The 24,445-nt window shown below is 43.5% G+C and overlaps 1 protein-coding gene across 3 annotated transcripts in view; it reads right to left on the bottom strand.

Annotated features, from left to right (window-relative positions):
* LOC147886111 (U6 snRNA phosphodiesterase-like protein) overlaps positions 1-24,445 on the bottom strand; it is a 98,839-nt gene that overhangs the window by 28,204 nt on the left and 46,190 nt on the right. The gene's annotated exons all lie outside the window — the stretch shown is intronic.

The raw sequence follows: 24,445 nt of genomic DNA, 5'->3' as shown, positions 1-24,445 counted from the left end.
AGCTGTTACGGAAATTATATTTCTGATATATCTTGCTTTGGACATTATTATTTTTAGTCGAGTGAGACTATGACAAAGTACTCCATAGGAGCGCACCGAACGCGGCGGGGGTCCTAGTGGATACTTTGCGTGGTTAGTTGGGGACGCCTGACTAGCTTGTGTTTCGCCATGCTAGATGGTCGGTATTGTGGGTGATTCCATGTTAATACTGATGTCACTAGTATTATTGGTGTTGTGCTTGATTATTATGCTTTGAGCGTGGTTATGTTGGGATCGGTTGATTCGGTGATTCGTTCGGTCAATTGTTAATAACTAATATAATTGGTGGCTTGAGTACAGGTGATGGAACTCATAGCGAGGATTGGAGTTAGTGCGAGGGTACCGATCGAGGTGTCGCACAACGCATTATATATGGCCATGGGCCACTTTTGTATTTGTTTTATTATTGCAAGTTTGAGCAATATATTTTAGTGGACATAATTCATTTTTGGGCCCTAAGATGGCTATGTAAAGCAAATCCCTCATTTTTGGATGAGAGGGATAATTTTGGCTCCTTGGTGCTTGTATGGAATATCATAAATACTCTAGATGAGGAAGCATGAGCCACTCATCTAAGGGGGGGAGATTGTACCCAGCCTACTGTCGCTCTTATAGTGTGATTGTGTTCTTCTCCAATTGATTAAGTGGTGAATTTGTGTGGAAGATAATTACCTTCTGGTTTCAATGGTATCAGAGCTTTGGTCACGCTCTTGTGAAGGAATTAAAGAGAAGCTCCCTCGTGTGGAAATTGAAAGGGAGAGAAGTTGTGAAGAGGACTACAGGACACGTATGCAAAAACAGAGTTCGTGGGGGAGAGAAATCTTGCATTCAAGAATGTGCGCATCGAGCCCACCAAAAGAAAGAAAGAAAGAAAAAAATTACGAAGCTTTTACCATGGTCATCTTATTGCAAAAGGGGACCGGCCTATAGCACTACAGTGATAGAGGAGCTACCATCGCGAATTACGCAATCCACCGCCCTTCAGAGGATCACCGTCTCGTGCGCGCAGACTCCAGAGGATTTGGGATGCATTGAGCACTACAATGAACAGCCCGGCGGCCGTGCACCCATAAGCACGCCCACCTGCAACCCGCAATAATTAAGAAGAGCCTAGAGCCCTCTAGAGCCTGCGGCTCTTCTTTTTTCTCAGACTGCGCACTGCGCAACACCTCATTAGCAGCAAGACCAACCGCCTCTAGATTGTGTGTGCTCATTTCCGCAGACCTTCAGTAAGCAGCCCTCGGTTCATTACGGCAGAAGCCCTAGAGCCCTCTAGAGCCTGCGGCTCTTCTTTTTTCTCAGACTGCGCACTGCGCAACACCTCATTAGCAGCAAGACCAACCGCCTCTAGATTGTGTGTGCTCATTTCCGCAGACCTTCAGTAAGCAGCCCTCGGTTCATTACGGCAGCTTCTGCCCGCGCGCAAACTTAAGCAATCTGCAATCATTCCACAGATCCCATCACGCCGTGCCGCCACCCTTGGGGAAGCAATCTCTACAAAACCGCCTCCAAGCCTTAGACCGTGCGCCCACCTGCAAAACTGCTCAACAAGCTTCTAAGCAATATAATTACTGCAGCTGCCCTTTCCTCCCTGCGTGCTCCCCTGTGATCGTCATTCATCATGAGCTTCTTCGATGCGTGTGCCCAATTGTAAACTCTCCATCGATGACGTCCCTGGATGCGACGTTTTCTCTTTTGGAATGACCAAAGTCAAAGTTTTTCTTTGACTTCCAAAACACCTTAGTCCTCTAAGGTTAATTTCCCAAAAAAAAAAAGAGAAGAGAGGAAACTCAGCAAGCTACGAGGCTCAACAAGGCGAAGACCACAGCCAAAATCTGAAAGCTTGAATCAAGAAGGCGGTTTGGAACCACGAATCACCGAGCAATTAATTGGAGATCAGTCGAGCGCATAAACAACTACGAGCGACATCATCGGTCACATATCTCCCACTCTAGTCTTTTCTACCTTCGAATCAAAGAGCGAGATAAGTGATTTCTTTTGCTTTATATTTCACACTTAGTATCTTCCGCCATCCCTTACCATACACTCGAATCGCACTTTTTCATCCGTTTAATTCTCATACACTTAGTATCTTTATTTTTTCTCCGCTCCGCTTTATTTGTACTTATTGCATTATCATGGCGCATCAACCACAACCACCCACGCTCCAAGAGCAGTTAGACACACTTCAGGTGCATAGGGGGACATTGGAAAAGAAAATCGATGGTAAGAAAAGGAAGAGATATTCATATGATGATGAGTCATCCGACGATGATTCTGACGATGATACTATTATCATGACAGTCAAAGCCACACTAAGAGCACAAAATTAGAGGAAGAAGAGTAAGATATGTAGAAAAGCTTTCTCATTTCAAAATTTTGATAGAAAGAAAGAAGCACGCATTGTCTTGTCTTGGATCAGTCAGCTAGATGATTATTTCTCGGGGGAGAAATTCTCTGAAAAAGATAAGATTAAATGTGTTGCAAATCATTTAGTAGAGAGTGCTGCACTTTGGTAGAACATCACTAAGCACAGTAAAAGGCGACCAAAATCTTGGAAGTCTTTTCAAAAGCTCATCAAGAGAGATTTCCTTCCCTCACATTTCAAAGCAAAAGCTAGACAACAGTGGGATACTTTCAGGTAGTTCAATAAGGAAACGATCTCCACATATACTGATAGGTTTTCGCAAACGTTGATCCAATTACAATCCTTAGAGAAAGTTAATGAGCGAGATCAACGCAGGAAGTATGTGGCCGGTCTAAAGTCTAAGTTGAGAGCTGAGATTAACATGTTTCATCCTCGCTCACTGAGCTCAGCAATTTCTCTTGCAATGAATTGTGAAAGGAAGAATGCAATCCCAAAAGAAGGAAAAGATTCAGAACGGCATGTACCCTTCCATAAGAAAAAGAGATTTGATAAAAAGTCCTTTAAATCTAAATATGGTTTTGTACCACAGAAGACAGATTCTTCTTTGAAGCCGAACGGTGGGAATTTTCCAAAGAAAGAAATAAGGTGTTTTAAATGCAACAAGCTGGGACACATAGCCATTGAATGTCCTGAAAGAAAGAAGACCCTGACAGCGAAGGTGCACATGATTGACGACGAAGCAGCCAAGCAAGAGGGAGGTAAGTATAATTGTCATGCTCTTCTAAAGATGAAAGGTTTCATTAATGGCAAAGAGGTTGTTATTTTGCATGACGATGGTAGTACACATGATTTCATTTCGGAAAGAATCTTAGCAAAGCTAAACCTAGAGTCTTTCCCATCTAACTATAAGGTCAAAGCTGCTTTTACCAAAACAAAATAATACAATTTCACTAGAGAAGTCAAGAATCTTGAAATCTCAATCAAATCCTACAAGGATACACGAGATTTTCTGGTGGCCCCCCTACAGGGAGTGGACATCATCTTAGGAATGCCATGGAGGCATCAATACAATCCTAAGATAGATTACGATTCACATCAGATGTGGATTAAGAAGGACAGACAAGAAATATGTTTGAAAAGCTCAATGAAATCTGAGATCAGTCCTTTACTCAACCACACACAAGCCAAAAGAGCAATTAGAAAATGTGAGAAGACATATCTAATTTTGGTGAATACGGTAACGGCTACTCAGCCAAATACTAAGCCTACACACCAAAAGTTTCTTTCTCAATTTTTTGATTGTTTCTTAGAGGATTTACCGCCTGGACTACCATGTTCTCGACCTGAAGATCATACGATAGAAATCTGACCGGGCAATACTATACCTTGCAAAGCTCCTTCTAGAGTCAACCACCTAGAGCAAAAGGAAATACAAAAGCAAGTGGAGGAACTGATAGAGAGAGGATTGATAAGACCCAGCAGTTCTCCTTATGGAGCACCTGTCTTATTAGTCAAAAAGAAAAATGGAACCTATCGAATGTGCATAGACTATCGTGCACTAAACAAAATCACAATGAAGAACAAATATCCAATCCCTAGGATTGATGATCTTTTGGACAAATTGAAAGGGGCCAAGGTCTTCAGTAAGATAGATCTCAAATCTAGCTATCATCAAGTTCGTATGGTAGAAGAGGATATATACAAGACTGCCTTTAGAACTCAAACGGGACATTATGAGTTTCTAGTTATGCCTTTTGGGCTAACTAATGCTCCAACTACTTTTAGTAGAATGATGAACCGAATCTTTCTTAAACACCAAGATTGTGTGATAGTATTTTTCGATGATATTCTGGTGTTTAGCAAAGATGTTGAGGAGCATAAGGAACATCTGAAGCTAGTCTTTTCACTCTTAAAAGAAAATCAATTGTACATAAATTCTGAAAAGAGCAGTTTCTTTCAAGATCAGATAGAGTATTTGGGTCACATTGTATCCGTCGATGGAATTCGAGTAGATCCAAAGAAGATTGAGTGCATAGTCACATGGCCTCAACCCCGAGATATACATGAATTAAGATCATTCTTGGGATTGTGTAGCTTTTACAGAAAGTTTATCAAGAATTTCGCATACATTGCACATCCATTACCATTCAACGTGATTCAGAAAATCAATGATCTAGCTTATAGGCTTGAATTACCTGTTAATTAAAAAATACATAATGCTTTCCATATCAGCCTCTTAAAGCCCTTTAAAGGACCTTTACCTATTCATCCTATCTATGAAGAGGCCCCATTGATTGTTGATGAAGAAGAAATTCTGGAACCCGAATGCATTGTTGATCATCAACAGACCTCGACCCAAAAAGGAAATATCTATACTAAATACTTGCTCAAATTTAAGAACCATCCAAGAGACGATGCTCAGTGGATGCCTGAGCGGTTCTTTCGAACTTTTCCAGACCTCCTTAGTTCCTATAATCAAACACGCAACTAAGGTCAGTTGCAATCCAAGCAAGAGGGATGTTACGAAAATTATATTTCTGATATATCTTGCTTTAGACATTATTATTTTTAGTCGAGTGAGACTATGACAAAGTACTCCATAGGAGCGCACCAGACGCGGCGGGGGTCCTAGTGAATACTTTGTGTGGTTAGTTGGGGACGCCTGACTAGCTTGTGTTTTGCCATGCTAGATGGTCGGTATTGTGGGTGATTCCATGTGACATCTAACGGGATGTGATCCCGAATCACGAGATGTCCCCTCCGAGCCACGAGCTGAGCTACTGGCACGAACTCCCAACCAGATTCAAACCAGCCTAGTGTCTCATACCACCAGGTGGCGCTGTGAAGCCTGGGATCTGCTACTGGGCCTTGGGCTACGCTAAGATGCAGGCGCACGTCCGCGACTCAATCCAGGATTAGCGTGCTAAGACCAACTCAACATCAAACTACAGTTAGGAAAACAAACCTTAGATAAGGATTAAAAATGCCCCTAAGCCTTCTAACCAATAGGTACATTGGCCACTGCCTTAATGATACATTATTCCCCACACCCCAGTGACAATGTCCGGTGTACAAGGAGTGATCTCAATCACCAAATCGGAGCAAGCCCAAAGCCTTGTGGTGGAGAGAACCTTGGTGGAAAGGTCAACAACGTTCTGCTGTGTAGAACGGTAGATAAAAGTGATCTCTCCATCATGTAACCTCTCTCAAACATAATCATAATGGATTTCAATGTGTTCGTGTCTACATGAAACTGTTTCGTGCCACCGCAATAGCAATCTCACTTTTAGTGAGTATAGGAGTAGATGGCTGCAAACTACCACGAGATCTACCATCAATCCCCTAAGCCACACATATTCAGCTGTAGTTGTGAAAGCTTCCCTATACTCAGCTTCACAAGATGAGGTTGCCACACTAGATTGTTTCTTGCTCAACCATGAAATGCATGAACTGCCAATAAAGAAACAATTTCCACTAGTGGAATGCGTAGTGTCATAATCTAAAACATTGAAAGCATGCAAGTCAGCGTTCCCTCAACATAAAACTGTCCAAGAGACTACGGTACCTGCAAATATCTGAAATCATGCTTTACAGCATACCAGTGTTGTGTCTTTGGGCTGTGCATATGCCAGATCAATTAGGACACAATATAAACTTAATGTCTCGATGGGTATTACAGAGATAAATAAGGCATCTACCAGCCTGACTATATACAACAGCATCAAAAGGTTCACCTGCATCATACATGGACAGCCTCAACCCTGGCTCCATAAGAGGTGACATAGGCCTGCAGCCCAAAAAATTGAACCTTTGCAACAGTCCATGCATGTATTTAGACTGTTTGAGCAAAATGCCTTCTTCTAAACTAAATGCCCAAATAGTACTATAACAAAACTGAATCGTCTCAAATGAAGCTTCAAGATCCTTGCAACTTTCTCTTCATTTGTGCCTGCGAGCAACATATCATCCACACACAGAATGATAATCAGCAAAAAAAAATGTGTTTCTTGACATAAAGGGTACTCTCAGTTGGGACTATTCTGAAGACCCTGATTGGTCAAAACTCTATGAATTCTCTTATACCAAGCCTTTCGGGCTTGTTTCAGCCCATAAAGTGTCTTACAAAGTCTACATACTTATGTTTCTAACGAGGCATCTGAAAACCAATACGCTGGCTCACATTCACTTATTCCCGTAAGCATAGTTTTTTCCATACACTTGTGGTATTGATACCAAACGTTTGCAAACGTATGAAATCGAATTTCATGCGTGACTAGCCTCCAAATTTTTTAAAAATTAGAAAAAAAAATATGATGATGATGATGAGGAGGAGAGGAAGAGGAGGAAGTTGATGATCTAGACACTAGAGCTAGCACACTGAAGCTAGAGTCTTGACTTTTGTAGCCTCATTCCTTTTTTGCAGTCTCATTTCTTTTTTGCCTAGACTTTAAGAGTTTTCAGCTTTGATGCTTGAAAGTTGAAAGCTAGAACTTGGAAGTTTTTCCTAGACTTGTCTTTTAAAGTTTTAAGTCTCATGACTCTTCAATCCTTGATCAATGATGGATTTGGCAACTACTAAATCATGAAGTGTCTAGTCTTTCAATGTTTGTGAATCTAGATTCTATACTTGTTTATGGTTTAAAATATATTTTTCGAATGCTTAAGTAATCGAAACTTGAAATTTGAACTTGTTAATAAAACTTCCTACACCTTATGTTTTGAAAGTATGAAAAATTTTAGGGCCATGTATGCTTCAGCCAGGGGCAATTCTCCATATTTATTCCATACTTGCATACCCGTATGTGTATGCCGTATAGAAACATATGTAAAAAACCATGCCTGCAAGACCCCATTGAGAAAGGCTATTTTGATCCAACTGACGTAGTTTCCAACCAAAATGAGCTAGCTAATGAACTAGCACACCTGATGGTCTTCATCTTGGATGTGCGGGCAGGTTTCCTGCTAAGAATAGCCCTTGGCAACCAGACTTGCCTTGTAAGGTCAAATCCTTATGAACCCTAAGCATGTTCCTCTTTTTGGCTGCAATTTTTCCAAATTTCTCCACAGGTACTCAATAGGCGAAGAGAGCGGGGTCGGGACGGTGCGAGCGCATGGGGCATCCGGGGCACAAGGGGTTGTGTTGGGGAGAGGGGGGTGGCTAGCATCCTAGCTGAGTATGCGAATGGTCAAACTCTACAATAATAGAGCATCTGTCTCATAGACCTGCCACCAACAAACAAAGGAAATCTTACACGTCATTTTGTGCATCCTTTAAACAACTACCATTTTCTTTACCTTTTATATGACAGCTCTTCCCACACTTTTTTCCATCATCTGCATTTGAGACAAGTCGTCTTCATGCTATCTCCCATCCTTGCACCATCTTTGTATTCATTTCTTGCCCTTTCCCTTGAGATTTCAGATTCCAAAACAAAGGTTACAATCTCCAAAGGTGAATGATCTTTTGTCCACCGAGAGGTTGCAAGTGCCCTCAACTAGCCTCCTTCCTCCAACCATACAAAGCATCCAAACTTCAAATTGTCTCAATCATCCTATCCAACCCTTCATATACCTTCCCAATATGAGGATCATCCCCATCAAAGAACCCTCAACATCATGAGAATAGGCTTTGTGACCTTAAGAGATCGTCCAACATCATCCAAAACATGTCATCCAAAACAATGGACTTAAGTCTTTGAGCCCCTACAGAGTTACATTCACGCCATGCATCCAACTCAAAAGTAATAATAAGCTGTCTCAAATAAGTTTTCAGCATAAAAAGCTGCTTCAATATAATGAAGTAAGTATAGCATGTGTCCGAATGCTTCAAGATATCCCCAAACAATCTCTTGCGAAAGATAGCCAAAAAAAAGTGGTGGCTTGCGATGAAAGTGACAACATGATTGCCCATATCAAAGGAAGCTCCACCCAATCCAACTTAACCAATGTCTTTCAATAGATTAATGCAGCCTCATACATCATCGACCCCCTTGTAGGGTTGACCTATCCCCCAACTCCCAGATGATCATTACAGTGTTGCCAGCTCCCATCTTCTCCATGAGCTCATAGATTTCTCTTTGTGTATTGGTGTCTCTATGATTATGGCTATTTTGTATTCGTCATGGGTGTTGAATCCTTTTAGGGCATTGTGTCAAGTTCTTTCAGTCTCATAGACCCTTCGGTCTATCAAAGACTTTTAATAATCTCTCCCATAGGCCCGTGGGGCCTCCTCTGGACGTTAATACAACTAACTCTCTCTACCCAAAGAATCATGTGAAATCAGGGATTTAGTGATGCTGAAAATGATACAGAACATAATAAGATTTGGGAAACTCTTATTTCAATGGTTGTAATGGACCACTATTTAATTTAATAGTGGTCCTGTCCCATAGATCTTGAGGGTCTCAAAAGGACATTAATACAATCATATCATGTCATCTCTCTCTCTCTCTCTCTCTCTCTCTCTCTCTCTCTCTCTCTCTCTCTGTGTCACCGGGCTGTAAATATTCCAAAGTCAAAGCATAAGTTGAAGATTTATTGATCATACTTAATGAGTTATTATTTTATTTAATTATGTTCAAAGAGTTACCTATATTTGGTCAAGTCTTGGCTGCGTTCAAAGATACTTAACCCCGAGTTAAGTAAGCCTAAACTCGGTTGGGAAGATCTGGCTTCGGCCAAGATGGTTAACCCCGGTTAACCAAGCAATTAAAGTGTTGACTTCGGTCAGAGAGTGTTGACTCTAGACTTGGCTGTAATTAAGGCGCTTTGACTGTCGCACTCTTAATTATGACCAAGAGGGTTGACCTCGGTCAACTAAGAATTGTGTTCTATATTTTGTTCATGTGTTATTGTTCAGTGGGGATGCCCACAAGTGACTAGGATTAGTCTATGGTCTGATTGCATGCAAAAGCGCTAACCATTAATGTGTGCTATGGTTGTGCGCTTTAGTTATTTATTACAGGTATCAAGTGGGATTGAAAGCCCAAGCGCTATGGAGCCTAACAAGCATCTAGGAGGCTGTTCGCGTGACCAAGTGCTTCGAAGACTCTAGAGTTGCCCCTAGTGGCATGTAATTAGAAAGTATATACCTTTGTAAGACTAGAATAAGTCCAATCATACAAATTTAGATTTTTTGTTGTTCTAAAGATCAAAAATCTACAAAGAATATAAAAGAGGAAATGAAAGAGAAGAAAAAAGAGGTAAACAAAAACTTTTATGAAAAACAAAAGGAAGACATACTTAGCAAGCAAAGCAACACTTATGTCGTCATCAGTGCCCAAGCATAAGCAGCTATATTGGGTTTCTAAAGACCCGCAGAGTCAAAATTTGACACTTGGCATGTTGCCAAAGAAATGAGCCATAAGCTCTTTGTAAAACAGATTTTTCATGTATGTTTTGGTGATCTCAGCCTGCAAGCTGAAACTCATGTACTCAGTTTTCTCTCAAGTAATAAAAACCTTCGGGGGGGCCCAGCCCGACAAATTGTCTTGGGCCCTAGCTGTTTGCAAAGAGAGGAAGAGAGAGGGAGAGTAATCGTTCATTGAATGAGTGTTGAGTCGTGTAGGTTGAGGTTTCATTGAATGAGCACTGAGTCGTGTAGGTTTCATTGAATGAGCAAATGAGCGCTAAGTAGCAGTCGCTACCAACTCCACCAGCAGTAGCCACCACTAGAGCCAGCGACAGGAGCAACCAGCGTCTCTGACAACACATTCGAACCCCCTTCCAACTTCGTCGACAACAGCCCTCCTAAAAAACCCTAACTTAGCCTACTCTGACCTAACCGATGTAGGCCATCTTCTCCCAATTCTAGCGATGCCCTATGGACCCTGGTATGTGCCTTGACCCTGGTATGTGCCTTGTAGGCATAGGTATAGGCACTTTGTTTATTTTGTGCCTTTTATGCCACATAGGACACTTAGTCCTATGTGACACCTAGGACTAAGTGTCCTAGGGTCTAGGTACAAGTACTATGTACTACTTTTTCATAACACTAGTTGACGTGACGGTTGTTCATCTATCGACTCTTTGTACCTTGCACTCTCTCTTTCGTTTAACGATCCTACAGTGGTATCAAAGCTTGGTTTGACTCGTCTCCTACCTCCGGATTTGCACCAGCTCCCCTCAGCCTATATGCTCCTCCATCTGTACAGTCCGTACGACTATACGGACGCCCGTACACAGGACACTTGCCATACCTGCGCCATCATACAGCCTGCACACAGGACACCCGCCCTACCTACGCCACCGTATAGCAAAAGTACTGCACCGTACATCTCCCGTACAGCAGTACTGTGTTCCATACATCGTACTGTGCCGTACACGTTCCATACAACCATACGCTCTACTCTATACAGAAGGCTTCGTAACTGCTCCGTACAGAAGGTTTCATACCTTTTCGTACTATGTCATACACTTTTCATACAGCATCCGTACGTTGTACTTGTGCCGTACATAGGATTCCGTACTGTGCTCTGTACCTGTTCCATACATAGTACTTGTCTCGTACTTGCATTCAGTACAACCTCCGTATGGTGTAAGTACACCGTACATTGGACACTTGTACCATCCATACACAGCAGCTATCAGTACAGCTCGTACTTGTCCCGGGAGTTCCATACAGGTTTGACACGTGTGAAATCATTTGCAGGACATTCTTAAAATTTGGGGCTTTTGAGGGCTTTTGCTGTCCTTATCTTCCTTTTATTGTTTGAAGTCGTATCAAGCTATTTCAACAGTTTGGAAAGCCTACCTCTTGAGGTCTATACGTTGGGACAGTTGCATTTTTGCAGTCACCTTGTGGACAGCATGTCCTAATTTTGCAGTTGCAAGCCTTGAGGCTACCTTTTGGGATTTGGTCTGCAATTTCTTGGTTGATTGCAATACATTGGGTCAGATTGGAGAACATTGAGTCACTTTTGCAGGACATTGAGTATTTTCTGGAGGACATTGAGTCAGATTTTTTTACATTGGGTCACGTTTGCAAACATCTCAGCAAAATTTGGGGCTTTTCTACATTTGCCCTCTTTTTGACCTATTCGCCCTCATTAAATTTGGGGCTTTTGCCAGATTTGCTGTTTTTTGCAGTGAACATTGCCTGACACAGTCACATTTGGGTCAAATCTGCATTTGCCTTTTGATTTGGATTGGAAATTTGCAAAATATTTATTTGCAAATATTTGCTGTCATTTTTGGACAACCAGCTCTTTGCAGTGATAGCCTTAAGGCTTTTGGGTTTTCAGGTCTTTTTCACGGTATCACATTTGCAATGGCTGGAAACAATCATGATCTATTTGGCATTCTTCGTGAAGATGATAAGTTGGATGGCACCAACAATCCGATGTGGTCTTATCTCATGAAACATATTCTTGTTGCAAGGCATTTTTGGAATATTGTTTCTGGGGTTGATCTGAGGCCAACCAATGCTACAGTGGTTGCCTCTACTGCTGGTCCCTCTGCAGAGGGTACTCCTCCTGATGCCTTATCTTCTAGCACCCCTGTTGCTGCTCCCCCAACTCAGGAACAATCAATATGGGATGCAAGAGATGCAAATGCACAATCCTGTATTGCTTTATCATGCAAGAGAATCATTATTCCACACATCCGGTCTTGCAGGACAGCAAAGGATGCTTGGGACAAATTGGCTTCTCTTTGTCAAATTCGCAATGAGACACGTGTTGCATTTTTAAGAAGGCAATTGCAAGAAGTCAGTATGAATGAAGGTGACTCTATGGATGCATACCTGACTAAGGTCAAGGACCTCATGGAACAACTTGCCAATATTGATGAGGTGATGCCAAATTCTCAGCTTGTCAGTACCACATTGAATGGACTGCCAGATACATATCAAGGGTTTGCTACAACCCTTCAATTAGTGGCCATGGGTAATCCAGACCACTACTCTTTTAATTAGCTAGTCACATTGCTTTTGCAGGAAGAGCAAAGTCGAGCTAATAGACAAGCTATTATTCCTGATCATGCATTTGCTTCACAGCAGACAGGAAGAGGCAAGGCTTCCAAGCTCATGGGCAAGCCTGAATGTGCGCATAGCAGTGGCAATTCCACCAGTGCATCTAAAAATACAGCAGATAAGTCAAAGAAGAAAAGATGCAACTATTGTCGCAAGCCTGGACATGACATTTCAGAATGCAGGAAGCGCATTGCTTCGGAGAAAAAGAAAGCAGGATGGACAGTTAATGCCTCACATGCAATTGAATCCCACGAGCCAGCAAATGCTTCACATGCACATGCTCTCCAGAATGATTGAACATGGGCTGTCCATTGCTCATTTGATCCCTCCAAAGTTATGCACTCTTTACTGGTATTTTGATAGTGGTGCTTCCAAGCACGTAACGTCTTGCAGACAGTTGTTTCATTCCTTAGCTGATGCACCTCGTGGGGGAACTATCACATGCGCTAACAATGCCTCCTATGCTGTAAAAGGAATTGGAGACGTGCAGCTCACATCCGTTTCAAGCCATCCTGTCACTTTGACAAATGTTCTTTTTGTGTCTGAAATTGAAGTCAACTTGATTTCAATTTCAGCAATTGCCACTTCAAGTTTCAGAGTGATTTTTGATGGATACAGATGCCTAGTATATGATCTTCGTGATGACAATGCCATAGTTCTCACTGGCACTTTGCAAAAGGGACTTTATCACCTTGATCATCACTCAGCTGCACTTTCTGTTGAAGCATTTACTATTTCAGATTCACAGCGTGCTGAAACTCATCTTTGGCATGAGAGAATGGGTCATCTCAATTATAGAGCTGATCATCACTCAGCTGCACTTTCTGTTGAAGCATTTACTATTTCAGATTCACAGCGTGCTGAAACTCATCTTTGGCATGAGAGAATGGGTCATCTCAATTATAGAGCTCTTGCAAAGCTACATTCAAAGCAGATGGCAGATGATGTACCTGAAACTCACACAGTTTCCAAACATGTGTGTGAGGGTTGTCTTTTGGGTGAGATACATCAGTTTCCTTTTCAAAAGAATTGTCTAAAATTCTCACAAAGAAAATTGCAGCTAGTACACAGTGATGTCTGTGGCCCAATGAAGACAACTTCCATGGGAGGGTACAAATATTTCATGACTCTCATTGATGACTTCACAAGATATTGCTGGGTATATCTTTTAAAAGCCAAATCTGAAGTGTTCTTATGCTTTCAGAGGTGGCTGAATATGGTTGAGAATGAATCATGATGGAAGCTTGTCACCCTCAACACAGATAGGGGGGGAGAGTATATGTCAAAGGAGTTTGATGCATTTTTGTCTTCACGGGGCATTGTTCACTCATGCACTACTCCTTACACTCCTCAGCATAATCTTGTTCCTAAAAGGAAAAACAGATCCACTATGGAGATGGCCAGATGCATGCTTAAGGCCAAGTCCTTGCCCAATAAGTTTTGGCTTGATGCAATGATGTGTGCCAACTATGTGCTGAATAGATCACCTACAAGGGCATTGAAGACTGTTACACCTTATGAAGCATGGAAAGGCAGGAAGCCTTCACTTTGACACATGAGAGTTTTTGGGTCTCTTGCATATGTTCATGTACCATCTTAGCTGAGACATAAGCTTGATAACAAGGCAATCAAATGCATATTTCTTGGTTACAGCCAGGAGAGCAGAGGGTATAGGTTATACCAACCAAATACTGGGAAGATTATTGTCAGTAGAGATGTAATCTTTGCTGAACATTCGACTTCTCCTCTTGTGGACTGCAAAACTAAGCCAGAAGTTGACATTTTGATGCCTTTGACTCTTGGTTACCTCCGCCATCCTCAGAAGAGGACTTTGACCAGCAACATGAGCCTCCTGCAAGCCCTTCAACCAGCAATGATCAGCCAGTACCCCATGCTGATTTGCAGATTTCTCTTCTAGCACAAAATATGCAGTGATTGAAAATATGCAGTGATTGAAGAAAGAGCTGTCAATAGACAGCAAAGGCAAGTTCCCAGATGGCTTCTTGATACATTAAGGGACAGCAAACAAGATCAGCCTTTTGCTGCCTGGACAAGATCAGGGAATAGACAGATGCATGGTCACTTTCTTGAGTTTGCACTCCTTGCTACAGCTTGCAATGAAGAGCCTTTGTGCCATAAAGATGCTTTTGACAGCAAAGAGTGGATGAATGCAATGAGAGCTGAGTTACAATCCATTGCCAAAAATGACACATGGGAATTAGTAGATCTCCCCCCCGGCAAGCATGCCATTGGTACCCGGTGGGTCTACAAATTAAAAAGGAAATCTGATGGCAGTATAGATCGACACAAAGCCCGTCTTGTTGCAAAAGGGTATGCCCAACAACAAGGCATTGACTTTGAAGAGACATTTGCTCCCACATCCAGGATTACTACCATTAGATGTGTCATTTCCATTGCAGCTCATCATCATTGGCAAGTGCACCAACTTGACATCAAGACTCCTTTTCTTCATGGAGATCTGCAGGAAGAAGTCTATGTCACACAACCTCCTGGCTTTGAGGTTGTTAATTCTGAAAACAAGGTATGTCGGCTTAGAAAAACCCCCTTTATGGTTTGAAGCAGGCACCCAAGGCATGGTATGCCAAAATTCATGCACACTTACTGTTATGCTCTAGCCGAGATAGCATGACCTCGGAAAGATCGGTGGGCATTTTCCCTTAGATGACCGACTTTTGTAATATTTTATGTGCGTAAATAAAGTGGTCAAGGGAAGTAACTGCCAAGGTCCTAGGTGAGGGTGTATTGGCATCGACTAGGTGGTTCTGAGAACTCAGGCCTAGGTGCACCTAAATGTGTAAGAATGCCAAGGGGCAAATGTGTTAATTGTGCCCCAAGAGAGGGGTAAATGGTGTGCCAAGTTAAAGGTCTAAAATGATGACATGTGGCATGAGGGAACCATCTAGGGAATTGTGGGCTTGTGGATAGGCATGAAGGAATGAAAATTACGTATCTTCGTGTGCATGCAATCCATGAGGAGGCTGGGAGGATATTCAGGATGCCATCGCCTGTGATTTTGCCTTGCCCGTGAATCGACGAAACAAGAGAGATTAGTAGTAAAGGCCGTGTCATTTGGTATCAGAGCGCTCACGTGGACGAGGGGATTCATACGATTTTTATAGAAGGGAGGCAAAGACTTCCGCACAGGATTATGACGCAAAAACCGTTGTGACGATTAGACAAACGTAGCAAGCGGCGCACCGTGGGCAGATCATGGCATAGCTGAGTTTTGGACTGTCGCTGGGACTAGAAGCAAGGCTTCAGCGTAGGATTACGCTGTGGAATCGTGTCATTTTCCCTTAGAGGACCGACGGTAGCTTGATAGTCACGGACGTCATCGCAGGCGTGAGGACCTGGCTTCGCGCGTCATGGCGACTTGAAGAGGGAAGATGCGTGGTTGACTGGCTCAACGAGGTACGACGAGGAGCGCAGGGCATGTATCAACCTACCGTAGCTGCACAGCCGCAGGCTTGTAGTGGTATTACGCAAAGGAATTTCGGACTCCGGGATATTGCAGGGACGTATGGCTCACGTAGCCAGGTGGCGAAAGTTTAGACGCCCACTGGTTTACGGTGAGTTTAAGACCAGAGAAGTAAATCGTCCGTTGCCATCAGGCTAAGAGCGGATTTGGTTCGGTCGACGAGCCATCGAGCAGTTCTTCAAGGTGGTTGCACATCTGGGATGTGGTCACGTAAATAGCCCGTGGGCTGAGACTGATTCCGAAACAGAGAGCGGGCTGATTCCATAGCTGTTCCGAAGGTCACCTTGTTCTTCATCAAAGGAAATCGAGATATCTGCATTACGTGGAGCTTCCAGGGGGCATTTTTTTTCCTTCTATATAAAATTTTAGTTTCCATTTTGCAGTCGATTTATTCCTGTACAGCAGAGGGAAATTCGAAGTGAAGAGGGGGGGGGGAAAAAAAAACCCAATCTATTTTCCCTTTTGAAACAATGGAGGCAGAGGGACAAGATTCTAGGGTAAATCTTGGTGAATCTAGAGCATGATCTACGCAACAAGTGTCCCATCACACAACACCTACTTTGGTGGGTAGGATTTCTGTACTAGAAGATGCCTTACAACAGATCATGAACCAGCAGCTTCAAGTTAATGCTGGTCAAAATGAAATTAGAGAAATGGTGCAAGCCTTGTTGGCTAGACCATCTAGAAATGAAAAGGGCAAAGCTCCAGCAGAGCCAGAACCCAGTATACACTCGTCAGAACGTGCGAAGGTCAAGGTACCTAATATTGCTAATTATAGACCGGAAAAGTACGCTGGTTGGATGACCGAGCGCAGTTCTGATGTGATCGAGGTTTGGTTACACAAGTGGGAAGAAGCCTTCGCCATTTGTGAAATCAGATCTGATCTAAAGAAAATCCACGAGACCACTCACCTGTTTATTGAGGCAGCGGATAGGTGGTGGATAAAGCAACAGAAAGATCAGGCCCCTACCACCTGGGAAGGGTTTAAGGCTGAATTTAAGAAACACTTTCTTCCACCTCACGAAGAGTCCCGAGCTAGTATACTGACAAGTTCAGGGAATGTGTTATGAAAATAACAGACCCTCTCCCTATGTCGGTTCAGTTGAAAGACTATATCTATGGACTGAACGACAAGATTAAAATGGAAGTTCGGGCTAAATATGTGACTACATTAGATGAATCTATTGCAGTAGCCCTGAACTATGAGGATGCCAGAGGCACACCTAGTGGGTTTGTGCAAGCAGGGACTCAGCATGAGTACCCGAGAAAAGGGGGATTTCAGAGGAAATGGACTTCAAAGACAAGTGTCTCGCAGCCAAGTGACCAAACCAAGCAGGTGAAGCCGGTTGAGGGACAAGCAAAGACAAGTACCACCGTTGGGGTGAAAAGAAAAGTAACTCCAATGGCAGCCCGGGCTTGGTCAAAGTCCTCGTTGACCCCTGAGCAAAAAGAAAAAGCTAGAAAAGAAGGATTGTGCTTCGGCTACCTTCAGCGACATCAGTGGAAAGATTATCCACTAAACAAAGACCGTCGCACGGCCAATATGATAATATCTGAATGCGACGCGAAAATGCAGGAGAGTCCCAATGCGGAACATATGCAGATGCAATTGGCGGGACCTTCTCAGAGGTTAGTACATGTGTTGTTAAGTGTGTCTGTTACTAAGTTAGTAAGCGGTGCACCTGATAACATCCTTTCAAAGCCCGCAGCAACGGGGTATACGGTTTTCGATGAGCCCGAGTTGATTAAAATGAAAGGACAAGTAGCCAATCATGATGAAATTGTGCTGTTTGACTCAACATCAACGCACAATGTAATTAACTCGAAGCTTATTAAGAGGGCATGGCTTGGCATTTTTTGAAAAATCCAGCCATTGATTGGAAAAAGCATATTTACCAGTTCAAGATGAACGGGGTAGAATGTGTTTTGCGAGGTGAAAAGAATTTACCTCGAGGACCATTGATTTCAGCCATGGAAGTTCGGACAGCATTGAGGCTACCCAAGATGGGGAAATGGCCGAGTTGGCTAAAGAGATATCGGAGAAGTTCTCTGATTGTTTTAGGGATGAGTTACCTTATGGGTTACCTCCAGAGCGGAATGTTCAACATAAAATTGAGCTTATCCCGGGGGCAGAACCTGTAAATAGACCTCCCTATAGATTAAGCTTTACAGAAGAAGCTGAGGTGCGAAGACAACTTGAAGAATACCTCAAGCTAGGACAGATTCGACCCAGTTTTTCACCTTTTGCTTCCCCAGTGATATTAAAGAGGAACAAAGATGATACTTTTCGCCTCTCTATAGATTACAGAGCATTGAATAATATCACTATTAAGCACAGGTATCCGATGGCTCGGATCGATGATTTGCTAGATGCATTGCATGGGGCCGTAATTTTCAGTAAGATAGATCTTAAGTGTGGCTACCATCAGATCCGTATTAGAGCTGAGGATGTGCATAAAACCGCTTTTAGAAGCAGGTTTGGTCATTATGAGTTTTTGGTAATGCCCTTTGGACTTACCAATGCTCCAGCTACATTCGTCATGCTTATGAACGATTTACTACGTCCGTATATCGGAAAGTTTGTAGTACATTTTATTGACGATATTCTGGTATTCAGTAAAAGTATTACTGAGCATCACGAACACTTAAGAATAGTGTTCAGTACTTTGAGGAAAGCCAGTATTTATGTAAATAAAAAGAAAACTATACTGTGTATGGTTAGACTTGAATATTTAGGATTCATAATTACTCCAGAGGGGGTAGAAATGGATCCAAAGAAAGTGGCTGCGATACTGACTTGGCCAATCCCTCAGAGTTTGACCGCTTTGCGATCATTCTTGGGATTTGTCTAATTTTATCGAAGGCATATCAAAGGATATTACGAAATAGTATCACCATTCACTGATCTGACCTCAGATAAAGCACCTTTTATATGGGGACAGAATCAACAGGAAAGTTTTAACACCATAAAACAAGCTGTGGTCACAGGACTGGTGTTAAAAATAGTTGATCCCCAGAAACCACTGTTTCTTGAAACCGATGCAAGTGGCATTGCGGTCACAGTTACGCTGAAACGCGTTTCAGAGCCCAGCTAGGCCTCGTTTCAGGGTCTGAAACGTTTCAGGACCCTGAAACGGCTGGCTGAAACGTTTCAGCCAGTCTGAAACGCGTTTCAGAGCCCTGAAACGTGCCGTTTCAGACAACACAGGCTGCTAGGTCTCCAAAATCACATTTTTTGTCTTTTTGCTTTTGATTTTGGTCTCCAGGCTCCTTCCACTCCTTCAGCCTCATACTCTCTCCATCCTCAAGGTTTTCCAGCCCTCCTTCAGCCCCATTCACTCCATTTGACATAAATCCATGTCGTCATGAGCAACAAGAGCTAACACTGCTCTCAAAGTAGTCATCTTGACTACAGGGGAAAAGATCTCATCAAAGTCAATGCCCTTCTCCTGCTTAAATCCCTTGGCAACCAATCTGGCCTTATACCTCGGTAAAGCATTTGAATCCACTTTGACTTTGTAAACCCACTTGCATGGCAAAACCTTTCTGCCTGCAGGTAGCTGCACCAAGTCCCATGTATCATTTTGAAGTAGGGAGTCCATTTCTGACTACATGGCTTTCTCCCACTTCTTTTTCTCTGTTCTTCCCATAGCTTCCTTGAAGCTGGAAGGCTCACCACAATTTGTCAGCATGATAAAATCAGCCACATTATTGGCTCCTGGAACAAACCTGGCAGGAGGCCGTTGTACACGGGTGCTCCTCCTAACAAAATGTTCCAGATTAGGCTGCTGTCCAGCCTGTTCGTCATGCATGACGGGTGGCTGTACCACCATATCTGGCTGTTCTACAGCCCCATCTGCTGGCATATCCAGTGGTGCATCATTCAAAATTATCTGGCTGATTTTCAGCCTGTATACCCTCTTGAACAGGGTTATCTGCAGCAGCCTGCTGCTGCATATAAATGGGCATTCTTTGCTGTCCAACATCATCATAAATAACCCTCCTGTATTCCACAGGTTGCACGCGTTCCTTGTGTACACTATCCTCTTTAAAGATGACATCATTGCTGCGTATAATCTTCCGTTTAGCGGGATCCCATAACCTGTACCCCATTTCACCTTCGTCACCATAACCCATAAAGATGCATCTGATAGACTTTGGATCCAGTTTGGTGCGCAGTTCTTTGCGTACATGAGCAAAACACTCGCAGCCAAATACACGTAAGTGCTTATATGAAGGTGGCTTGCCAGACCACACCTCCTCTGGCACTTTCAACTCCAAAGCCTTGTTTGGCGACCTGTTAATAATGTGAACTGCTGTTTGCACGGCTTCTGCCCAAAAGCCATGGGGTACATACATCGAACCTTCTCCTGAATAGTTCGATTCATCCGCTCACTTGCACCATTTTGAGATGCATTATGAGGGGCTGTGAGTTCCCGTTTGATGCCCTTAGCTTCGCAAAACTGCACAAAGCATGTGACACATACTCACCCCCATTATCAGATCTGAGGCATTTCAGCCTGCGACCTGTCCGATTCTCAACCTGAGCGACAAACTTCTTGAAAGCATCTAAGGCATCGCCCTTATGCTTCAAGAAATAGACCCACACTTTGCGTGTGGCATCATCAATGAAAGTAATAAAATATTTTGCACCCCCTAGTGATAACTGTGGCATCTCACACAAATCAGTGTGCACTAGATCAAGCGGTGCTCTATTCTGGGGAGTTCTCCTCTTATGAGGAGTCACAGAATGCTTGCCAAATATGCAATGATCACAAGTAGGCAAATCTGAAAAAGAAAGAGACGGCAGATAACCCAAACGTGACAGTTCTTGCATTCCTTTAACAGACATGTGTCCCAACCGGCTATGCCACAATGAAACCTTTGGCAGCTCGGTTATGGCAACAACATGATTACCCACACTGGAAACATAAAGAGGGTACAAGGTATCACTCTTAAAACCCTCAGCCACTACAACCTGGCCATCAGTAATCACCCATTTGGAATCCCCAAATGTGGTGCGGTAACCACTGTCATCCAATAAGCCAGTGCTAATCAGATTTTTCTTGATTTGCGGCACATGGCGAACACCATCAAGCATAATTGTGCGTCCATCAGGGAACACTATCTGTATACTGCCAATCCCTGCAATCTGACATGCATAGTTGTTCCCAAGATGAACAACTCCATAAGTACCTGTGTAGGAAGTAAACCACTCCCTATGAGGAGTAACATGAAAGGAAGCACCTGAGTCCAAGAGCCAGGTGTGCATGTCATGGCCATCAATAACCAAAGTATGTGCTATTACAGCAGAAGAGCATAAAACATCATGTATGTCACTGTCACTGTCCTCTGCTGCAACATTCACTGCATCCAAGTCATCTGCCTTGGCCTTGCCTTTGCCTTTGCTTCCATTGCCTGCATCCTTTGTTTCAGCCTTCTTGGCTTTCTGATCCCGTATGAACTTGAAGCACTTAGACTTCACATGTCCCTTCTTGCCACAATAAATGCATTCAATATCCTTTTTGCCACGGGACTGACTGCGGGATTTGGACTTACTAGCAGATCTCCCCTTCTGAGTCCTGCCTCTATCCTGTACCTGCAAGGCATTTGAAGACTTGCTGCTCGCATTATTCTTCCTGCTCATCTCCTCCATAAGGAGAGAGCTCTCTACATCAGCATACATAAGAGTGACATTCGAATTTGACAGGGTGGTCTTGAAAGTGTCCCAACTCTCAGGGAGGGTACACAACAAGAAAGTAGCCTTGAACTCCTCATCAAGGTTCAATTCCTGTGCAAGAAGCTGTGTAAAGATGGCATTGAACTCACTCAAGTGTGAGGTCATAGCTGTACCTTCCTTCATGCGAAGATCAACCAGCTTCTCAACCAATAAACCTTACTGGCTGAACTCTTTTGGGCATACAACTCTTCTAGCCTCTGCCATAGGCCATAAGAGGTCTTTTCAGCCTGAACATTGAACACAAGAGTATCAGAAATAGTGAGCATGATAGCTGCCCTTGCGGACAAATCAAGCTCTTCCCAGTCATCATTTGTCATGTCAGATGGCTTGACACCCTTCACCCTTATGGGCTTAGAAATCTTCTTTAACAGAAGTACATTCAAACACTGTTCTGCCCATAATGCATAATTGTGTGCCCCTTCCAATTTCTTTATGTTCAGAATTGATGATTCACTTCCCCCTGATGCCATATCAGATAAGGAAAGTACCTGACTCCCTGTAAGTCAAGAAAGACTGAATAAAATTCTGATTTCTCAGAAAAAACCTCACAGTTACTGTACCTTCTGACACACTGTATCAAGAGCCAGGAGCACTCACAATAGTGCTGTTTTTTACTGTCAGAAAATCTGCAGCAAAACAGAAAATTCCCTCCAGTTACTGTACCTTCTGACACATTGTACCGTGCTCAAATAGGCATAAAAAATAGTAATTTCAGAATGCTGCAGCTGCTCCACAAGTGCTTTAACAGTGCATCATCAACTGACAAAGCACAAAACACTGCTGTAAACACTGCTGTACTGATCACTTCTCCCACCTCAGACGAGGTATTGCACTGATTTAATATGCATAAACTGATTTTTTTTTGTTCACCAAAAAAAAATCAGACACTTCAGCCTGTCACAAACCTGCAACAGAAAATGGGATAAATCCCAAGCAATCACCCTTCTGCCAAGGGGATAAAAGGCCTCTGAAGATCTCTGACAGTAACCCAAGTGTTCTCAAGCAAAATCTGGGCAAAAGCCCCTTGATCTGACACCTGAACCAAGTGAAGAACACCTCAACGCTGAGGTAGCATGCAATGTGAAAATCTCTCTGACAAAATCAACCAACAGTGTAATGCATATACTGCCCTGTGTAGAAATGACATACACAGATCCCAACGTACAAACACTCAATGAGGAACCTTTTGAGCACTGTCAACGATGGACAGTTAGGGACCGAGTAAACTCGATGCGCCCTGGCCAAGCGTGGCTCAACTGAGGTTCTCTGAGTGTTGCACAAGAAATGTGACCTGCATGAAAATGTCACCTCCACACTGCGGAAATTGAGGCAAATGTGTGCTCTCTGGCACCACACTACCTCAAGGCATACAAAGCATCAACTGCCAGGCAAAAGCCCTATGATCTGCTCACCCGTAAACTGAGATTCAAACCCAGTAAAAGCATAAGAGTCCTCTGCAAAATCAAGGCATTTCCTTCACGAAAACAGATAACTGTGCAATCAACCACACACTGTGGTTCTGTTCACCTCAAGCACGAGGGAGATGAAGGTACTTGCTGTACTTTCAAGAAAACACAGTTTTGAGAACTGAAAGATGATCCTGAATGAAGAGCAGAGTGCTCTTTCTCCTTCTCTTTCTTCCCCAAAAAAAAAAGATGTACCTGCTGTACTTTTGTACCTGTGCAGGGTACGGAATCCCAGAAGAGAAAAAAAAAATTTTTTGAAAGTTCTTCCCTGATGCAGCTCCCTGTAGGTACGGCAGTACGGACGGCCGTACGTCCGTACTGTTTTGTACGGCGCGCGAAAAAAGGCGCGCTGCCTGCGCCTGCGCGAGCGCTGCCGCTGCAGCCCGCACTGCCTCTGAGCTCACGCTGCCGGCGTCCACACGTGCGCGCCGCCTTGCTGCCCGCAGATCTGCTGCAGCCCGCGAGGCTGTACGGGCGACTCCTGTCCATACGGATGTACGGACGACGTACGTCCGTACACCTGCGCGCCGCCTCTGCTGTCCCGCTGGCCCGCGATGCGCCCTCACTGCCCCGCTGCAGCCCGTGCTGCCTGCGCAATGCCAAGCTCCGCCACGCTGCCTGAGGGCACGAGTCCCGAGGGGGTAGAGGAAGAGGTAGGCAGGGGTAGAGAGGAAGTAAGGCTCTGATACCAGTTGAAGGGTTAGGAAGGGGGAAGAAGAGCAAGAGGGAGAGTGTGAGAGAGAGAGAGAGACTCAAATGTGCGGGTGTGAAGTGATGAGCCACACCACAAACTCATTAGTTTTATTAGGATTAGGTTTTACCCTATGACTGTCTTAAGATAGTCATAGATGTCCTATCTTTAATAAAGGGGTGGCAATGTGCCTTTACCCCAACAGAGGATAATGCAAGACGCAAACCAACAGGAATCCTGGACCAAGGAACAATGCAAGTGCGAAATCGGAAGACACCCACGGTGTTGGTTGCATGGCATGGTCTACCTCTATCAGAAGCTACCTGGGAATCCGTATACCAGTTACGAAGAGTGTTCCCAGATTTCATCATCGAGGACGCTGATGCTTGAAGAGAGAAGGAATGTTATGCTCTAGCCGAGATAGCATGACCTCGGAAAGATCAGTGGGCATTTTCCCTTAGATGACCGACTTTTGTAATATTTTATGTGCGTAAATAAAATGGTCAAGGGAAGTAACTGCCAAGGTCCTAGGTGAGGGTGTATTGGCATCGACTAGGTGGTTCTGGGTGCTCAGGCCTAGGTGCACCTAAATGTTTAAGAATGCCAAGGGGCAAATGTTTTAATTGTGCCCCAAGAGAGGGGTAAATGGTGTGCCAAGTTAAAGGTCTAAAA

The sequence above is a fragment of the Dipteris shenzhenensis genome, chromosome 24, assembly GCF_047967505.1.
Source record: "Dipteris shenzhenensis isolate YYH24624 ecotype China chromosome 24, Dip_SZ_1.0, whole genome shotgun sequence".
NCBI classification, from domain to species: Eukaryota; Viridiplantae; Streptophyta; class Polypodiopsida; order Gleicheniales; family Dipteridaceae; genus Dipteris; species Dipteris shenzhenensis.
The sequence above is the reverse complement of the archived record's forward strand: the minus strand, read 5'-3'. Positions and strand labels throughout refer to the sequence as shown.